Source organism: Apium graveolens, unplaced genomic scaffold, assembly GCF_009905375.1.
Source record: "Apium graveolens cultivar Ventura unplaced genomic scaffold, ASM990537v1 ctg6019, whole genome shotgun sequence".
NCBI lineage: Eukaryota > Viridiplantae > Streptophyta > Magnoliopsida > Apiales > Apiaceae > Apium > Apium graveolens.
In genome coordinates, this window is record NW_027419190.1 from 25,055 (window position 1) to 33,756 (window position 8,702).

Consider the following 8,702-nt stretch of genomic DNA (forward strand, 5'->3'; position numbering starts at 1 on the left):
TTTATGAAAAGGAATGACTATTTAGAAAAAGGAGTTAGTTATGTTCCATCAAACTGAGAAAGAAAGAGATGATGCTTTTTATGTTAGAGATGAAGTGCTAAAATTAAATCAATCTCTAAAAACTGAGTTAGAAAAGGAAAGAGAGATTATCAGGACTTGGACTAACTCTGGCAGAATAACTCAGAATTTGCTAAGTAGTGGAAACTGGAAAGATGGCTTAGGTTATGGAGATGATAAAAGTGAAATAGGAACTGAACAAATTAAGCCAATTATTGTTAAACAGACTACTAAGCCAAAGGTAAATCCTGTTAAGTTTGTAGCTAAAACTGTAAAGTGTGATTCTGAAAAGATGAAAGATAATGATACAAAAGTTAAGGCAGAGTCAACTTCTGACAAATTAAAACAAGATAAACCAGCTGAAGTTAACATAGGCTTAATGACAAAGATGCAGCTTAAGTATAAACTGAAAGAGATTAAGAATGTAAACAAGGTAAAGCCACCTAGGAAAAATAGGAATGGAAAGGAAGGTGTGAATAAAAGCAATAATTATAAGTCTGTTCCTAATGCTCCTAGAAAGAAATGCAATAACTGTGGAAACACTAACCATCTTGCTTCTTTTTGCAGGAAGAATAAGGATATAAACTCTTTACCTCCTAAGTCAGGAGTTAAGAATCAGACTGTTAGATTTAAACCATAAAATACTTGTTTTCATTGTGGTAGTTTATGGCATTCCATTTATACTTGAAGGAATATCATAGTTTGTACTATGATTATTATCAAATAAAACCTTCTTTAAAGAAAGTTAGCATTATTCCTTCTAGTGTAAGTTGTGATGCAAAGTCTGATACTGTAAAATCTGATATGAAAAATGTTAGCATAAACTCTGAAGTTAAATCCGCTGCAAATGCTAACAAACTTAATAAGGCCAAAGAATCCAAGCAAGTCTGGGTCCCTAAAACTAATCATTAGTGGTTTTTGTGATTGCAGGGCAACAGGAAAAACATCCTAGTTCTGGACAGTGGATGTTCAAGACATATAACTGGAAATTAAGCCCTGCTATTAGACTTTGTGGAGAAAGTTGGCCCAAGAGTTTCTTATGGAGATGGCAACATGGGAAAAACTCTGGGTTATGGTAATATCAATCTTGGGAATGTCATCATTGAAAAAGTAGCTCTAGTCTAAGGACTTAAATACAATCTGCTGAGTGTTAGTCAAATCTGTGACAGAGGTTATCATGTGGATTTCTTTGAAGAACACTGTGAAGTTGTAAGCAAATCTACAGGCAAAGTTGTTAGATATATTTGATAATGTCATGTCTAATATGATTTATGTTTAGTTTTCAGATCTTACTTAAACATGACAAATCAGTACTTAACTGAAATCAGCACTTATACTGAAGTCAGAACTTAAGTCATCAGTACTTAAGGTTCAGGAGATATTTATCAGAAGATAATATCAGGACTTAAAGGAAATATTCAGATAAGGAAGGTAGCTGATTAAAGGAAAAGAAGATCAAGACAAACGTAAGAAGAGATATGCATGAAGAAGAAACTCTATGAAGAATAGAATACTTGGAAGAAAAGATATCTGATTGATATATTTTAGGAAGCAGAATTATATTCCATATCAATTAGCGATTATCTTGTAACTATGTAGTATATAAACACAGACATAGGGTTTACACTATAAGTGTTATCATTATCGAGAAGATTATTTATTGTAACCCTAGCAGCTCTCGTGATATTTGTTCATCACTGAGAGAGGACAGTTCCATACTGTAACAGAGTTTATTGTTTTCAATAAAGTTTGTTTTATGTTACTTGAGTTATTAGAGTTCGATTTGATTGTGCTATACACTGTATTCACCCCCCTCTACAGTGTGTGTGACCTAACAAGTGGTATCAGAGCCTATCTGTTAACATACAAACAGTTTAAGATCCAAAAACAATCATGTCTGAAGTAGAAACTCCAACTAAGCCCACCAAAATTGAAAAACCTCCAAAGACACAAATCCATAGCCGATATGAGGCTATTAGAGTTCCCATATTGAGACCATCGGAATATCCCATATGGAAGGTGAGGATGACTATGATTCTGGAAGCTACAGATCCAGAATATCTTGATAGAATCAAGGAAGGGCCTCACAAACCAACCAAGCTCGCTGTTGCAGTTGCAGGTGAAGCAGCAAAGTCAGTACCAAAGGAGAAGAGTGACTACACTGTTGAAGATATCGCATCAATTGCTAAGGATGCTAAGGTACGACACTTACTGCATAGTGTCATTGATAATGTAATGTCAAACAGGGTAATAAACTGCAGGACTGTAAAGGAGATATGGGATGCCTTGGAAACAAGATGTCAGGGAACTGATACGATTAAGAAGAACAGGAAGACAATACTCACTCAAGAGTATGAACACTTTGACTCAAAGGATAATGAGTCATTGATTGATTTATATGATAGATTTGTCAAACTCTTGAATGATTTGTCACTAGTTGATAAGGAGTATGATCTTGAAGATTCAAACCTTAAATTCCTGTTGGCTCTTCCTGAAAGCTGGGATTTGAAGGCAACAACAATAAGAGACAACTATAATCTTGATGAAATTTATGGGATGCTCAAGACTCATGAACTTGAGATGGAACAAAGAAGCAAGAGGAAAGGAGGAAAGTCAAGGACAGTTGCTCTTAAGGCTGAAGAAGAATCCCCCAAGGCAGCTACCTCAAGGAAAGGCAAGGGTAAAGTTCTCTTCACAAAGTCTGATACTGAGTCATCAAGTTCTGATAGTGACGATGACTCAGAATCTGAAAGCTTGCGTGAGACAGATGCTGATGAAGAGATGATGAAGCTGTGTGCCCTTATGGTGAAAGGAATCACAAAGATTACATACAAGAAGTTCAGGAAGGGAAAGAAGTTTTCCAGGAAAGGTGCAAGTTCTGATAAGAAGAATTTCATAAAATCTGAGGGCAAATGAGGAAAGTCTGACAGAGGAGATTATACAAATGTCAAATGCTACAACTGTGGTGGGAAAGGCCACATATCCCCTGATTGCAAGAAAGTGAAAAGTGACAAATGCAAGGCTCTTGTCACAAAGAACAAAAGCTGGACAGACACCTCAAATTTTGAAAGTGAGGAGAATTATGCCTTGATGGCAAATGCTGATATGGCAAGTGCTGAAAGTAGTTCTAAAGCTGTTGAGTTAAAGGTACCTCAAACTACTAATGCCTTTCATACTGATGATATTAATGAGTTGAGAAGATATCTTAAAACCATGTTCATTAGCTATAGAGATCAAACTTTAACATATGAAAGATTAACTTCTGAAAATCTTGCTTGCAAAAAGAGGAATGCTTATTTAGAAAAAGAGTTAGTCATGTTCCATCAAACTCAGAAAGATAGAGATGATGATTTCTATGTTAGGGATGAAGTGCTTAAAATGAATGAATCTCTAAAAGCTGAGTTAGAAAAGGAAAGAGAGATTATCAGGACTTGGACTAACTCTGGCAGAACAACTCAGAATTTGTTAAGTAGTGAAAACAGGAAAGAGGGCTTAGGTTATGGAGATGATAAGAATGATAAAGGAACTGTAGAAATTAAGCCTATGGTTATTAATCAAAAATCTAAGTTAAAGCCTGTTAAGTTTGTTGCTGTAAAGTCTGATAATGAGAAATTAGAAGTTAAAAAGGAAGTAACTTCTGACAAACTAAAACAGGAAAAGAAAACTGAAGTAAACGTAGGCTTGATGACAAAGAAGCAGCTTAAGCATAAGCTGAAAGATGTTAAGAATGCAAACAAGGTAAAATCACCTAGGAAAAATAGGAATGGAAAGGAAGGCGTGAATAAAAATAATGATTATAAGCCTGTTCCTGATGCTCCTAGAAAAACGTGTCATAATTGTGGAAGTTCTAACCATCTGGCTTCTTTTCGCAGGAAGTATAAGAATATAAACTCCTTACCTTCAAAGTTAGGAGTTAAGAGTCAGTTTGTTAGATATAAGCCACAAAATCCTTATTTTCATTGTGGTAGTTTATGGCATTCCATTTATACTTGTAAGGATTATCATAGTCTGTACTATGATTATTATCAAATAAAACCTTCTTTAAAGAAAGTTAGCATTGTTCCTTCCAATGTAAGTTCTGATTCAAAGTCTGATAGTGTAAATTCTGATAAGAAAATTGTTAACTTAAACTCTGATGCTAAATCCGCTGCAAATGTTAACAAACTTAATAAGGCCAAAGGATCCAAGCAAGTCTGGGTCCTTAAAACTAATCATTAGTGGTCTTTGTGATTGCAGGGAAACTGGAAAAATATCCTAGTTCTGGACAGTGGATGTTCAGGACATATGACTGGAAATAAAGACCTGCTATCAGACTTTGTGGAGAAGGCTGGCCCTAGTGTTTCTTATGGAGATGGCAACATTGGAAAAACATTGGGATATGGCAATATCAATCTTGGGAATGTCATCATTAAAGAAGTAGCTCTGGTCTCAGGACTTAAACACAATCTGCTGAGTGTTAGTCAAATCTGTGACAAAGGTTATCATGTGGATTTCTTTGAAGAACACTGTGAAGTTATTAGTAAATCTACAGGAAAAGCTGTTATGAAAGGATACAGGCATGGTAACATCTATGAAGCCAAGCTTTCAACAAGTACTGATAGTTCTGCAGTCTGTCTGATTAGTAGAGCATCAATTGAAGAAAGCTGGAACTGGCATAAGAAACTCTCTTATTTAAATTTCAACAATATAAATGAATTAGTCAAGAAAGATCTTGTGAGAGGACTGCCAAAGTTAGTATTTGCTCCTGATGGCCTTTGTGATTCTTGTCAGAAGGCTAAACAAAGGAAATCCTCATTCAAGAGCAAGACTGAATCATCAATTCTTGAGCCTTATCACCTACTACATATTGATCTATTTGGTCCAGTAAATGTCATGTCTATTGCAAAGAAGAAATATGCCATGGTCATAGTGGATGAGTTCACCAGATACACATGGGTGTATTTCTTGCACACAAAAAGTGAAACTGCATCTCTCTTGATTGATCATGTCAAGTAACTGGATAAATTGGTCAAAGATTCAGTGAAGATAATAAGAAGTGATAATGGTACTGAGTTCAAGAATTTGATAATGGAAGAGTTCTGCAAAGACCATGAAATCAAGCAGGAATTCTCTGCTCCTGGAACTCCACAGCAAAATGGAGTTGTTGAAAGAAAGAATAAAACTCTCATTGAAGTTGCACGTACAATGCCTGATAAAGCAAAGCTTCCAACCTATTTCTGGGCTGAAGCTGTGCAGACTGCTTGTTTTACTCAGAATGCAACACTCATTAACAAGCAAGGAAAGACACCATATGAGATGGTGAAGAAAAAGAAGTCAAATCTGAAGTATTTTCATGTATTTGGATGCAAATGTTTTGTTCTTAAGACTCACCCTGAACAGCTATCCAAATTTGATCTAAAAGCTGATGAAGGAATCTTTGTTGGATATCCACTTTCCACAAAAGCCTTCAGAGTCTATAACTTGAGAACAAGAGTGGTCATGGAATCTATCAATGTCTCTTTTGATGATAAGAAGATTACTGGACTTGAAGATTTCAATGATCATGATCAGCTGAGATTTGAAAATGAAAACTTAAATTCTGATACTGAAAATCCTGACAGTCTAAATCCTGATACTGCAAACTCTGATGGATTAAACTCTGATATTATTGAAACTGTGGTGACTACGCCAAAGGAAGATGCACCTATGCAGGGGGAGCATACTCAAGATACAACCACATCTCAAGAAGCATCAGAACATACATCTGGCTCTTCAAGTTCTGATTCGTCAAGTTCCGATAAGCCAAGTTCTGATAATTCTGAAAACTTAAATTCTGAAGAATCCAACTCAGAGAGCATAGTTTCAGGGGGAGCATCAGAAAATGTTGATGAAGATAGCATGTATCATGGGGGAGCATCCAGTTCTAGAGAAAACCTTCCATCTGCAAGGAAGTCGACTAAATCACATACACCTGACTTAATAATTGGAAATCCTGATGCAGGTGTCAGAATTAGAACAGCTATTTCAAGTGAATGTATTTACAATTCTTTTCTTTTTCAGACTGAACCAAAGAAAGTGGAAGAAGCTCTTCAAGATGCTGATTGGGTGCAAGCAATGCAGGAAGAGTTAAATGAATTTGAAAGAAACAAAGTCTGGACCCTAGTGCCAAGACCAAAGAACAGATCTGTTGCTGGTACAAAGTGGGTATTCAGAAACAAAACTGATAGTGATAGCATAATTACAAGGAATAAGGCAAGGTTGGTTGCAAAAGGATATTCTCAACATGAGGGAATTGATTATGATGAAATATTTGCACCAGTTGCTAGATTGGAAGCCATAAGGATATTTTTGGCTTATGCTGCTCACAAAAAGTTTACTGTCTTTTAAATGGATGTGAAAAGTGCTTTTCTCAATGGAGAATTGGAGGAGGAAGTATATGTTGAACAACCTCCAGGCTTTGTAGATCCCAAATATCCTAATCATGTCTACAGGCTTGATAAAGCACTTTATGGCCTTAAGCAAGCTCCAAGAGCATGGTATAAGACTTTAGCTCAGTTTCTTCTGGAAAGTGGATTTAACAGAGGAACTATAGACAAAACACTGTTCTACCTCAACCTGGAAAGGACTTACTTCTGGTTCAGATATATGTTGATGATATCATCTTTGGTTCTACAAATGACAGACTTTGCAAGAATTTTGCCAAACTGATGCAGTCAAGATATCAAATGAGTATGATGGGGGAACTTAGCTATTTTCTGGGCCTTCAAGTCAAGCAGAATGAAGAAGGCACTTTTATTTGTCAAACTAAGTACACCAAAAATTTGCTGAAGAAATTTGGAATGCAAGATTGTTCAAGTGCATCCACTCTCATGGTCACTGCAACAAAACTGGATAAGAATACTTGTTATTCCTAGTGGACTAACAATGAGATTTACAGAAGGGGGGTTGAATGTAAATCTCAAAACCTTTTCAAGTTTTGAGCAGTTTATGAAAGTTGTGTGTTCAAGAAGAACAAGTGTGTGAATTGCTTTAAGCTAATACAGACAGATATATATTCAAGCACAAATGTAAAGAACACAACAGACCTTAAAAACTTTTCTGGTGGATTTGTTGTTCCACCAGAGATGGTATTTTAGAAAATCTGTGATTAAACAATGTTGATCACAGCTGCATCCTAGTACAAACTAGATGAATTTTCTCTCAATATTTTTCTAAACAGCTCTGGAAAATCTCTCTTCTAATTACTAGCTTCTACTTGGTTTATATATTACCAAGTGTACAAGTGAAGAACAATATAAAATACAGTAATAAAATAAGATCTTCACTTGCTTCTTTTCCTGTTCACTCCAGTACTTTGTTGACTATTGCATCTTTGTACTAAAGAAGAACGGCTGCTTTTTCTGTTGTTCCTGAAATTCGGCTACCACATCTCAGTTGTCTCTATCAACCCATGTGCCTCTGTTTGTAAGTACAACTACCCCTTATCAACGGCTAATCATCAGAACATCCGTTGAAGCTTTCATCCGTTGATGCACTCATCCGTTGAAGGATGTTATCCGTTGAAGCTTTCATCCGTTGATGCACTCATCCGTTGAAGGATGTTATCCGTTGATGACTTTATCCGTTGAAGCTTTAGAGACATCCGTTGAAGCTTAGCTTCTCATCCGTTGAAGGTCTTTAAGTCATCCGTTGATACCACTTCACTTATACAAAATTACAAGGCATGAAGTATTTACAATTGGCCTTCCTATCTGCATATCATCTAGTAGTCAACATGACTCATAGTTTCTCTCAACTTCCAAGAATTACATTTTAAATACAGAGACTGAAATATGCTACAACACTAGACTTATTTCTAAGTGAAGCTACACCATCAACGGATAGCCAAAGTGGTCTTATCCGTTGAGGCTACAGACACTAAATTTCTACTTAAGTATTTTGTTAAACATATCATCAAACTAATGCACATACATTCCTAACAATCTCCCCCTATTTATGTCTATAAGAATTGTAGGCATAAATTCAGGGTTAACTTGATGATAACAAAACACTTAACAGATATATGAATTGAAACTAAGTAGAAATTTAAAAATGCTGCAAAAGTGTATGTACTAGGAGGTAATTGAAGATTTACAGTGTTTCCAAGGACACTCCTTTAGTCTGAGCAAATCATCTTTTTCTTCTTTGTTCCCTGGTTCTCTTTCCCAGCCTTTTGTCATTTTCCTCAATTTGGAGTTGGAGTTGTCTGAAGAATTCAGCTTCATCTTCAACACTGACTTCCAACTTAGATTGCATTTCTTTGAGAGTTTCATTGCTGGCAATCTTGAGTTGGTCTTCAAGTCTGAAAAATCTTCTGACTCCTTTATCATCTCTAAATTCCATCAACCAATGAGGTGATTTGTGAATTTTCATTTCCCTTTCTTGAATGAGTAAAGTCCTGGGTAAAGCATTGGGCTCCCTCCAAGTTTTCCTTATATTGGCTATCTTGTTGAGAATTTCAGTCTTGGCAGTTCTGGTAAAGCCAGAATCCTTTTGTATAGCTGAAAAGACTCTAATCAAGGTAGAGTAGCCTTCATCCAGAATCCTGTGGAGAGGCCATGTTCTTTCCCCAGCTCCTTTATATCTGAACACTAATCTCTCTGGTAGCTGTCGTTAGGCTGCTATTC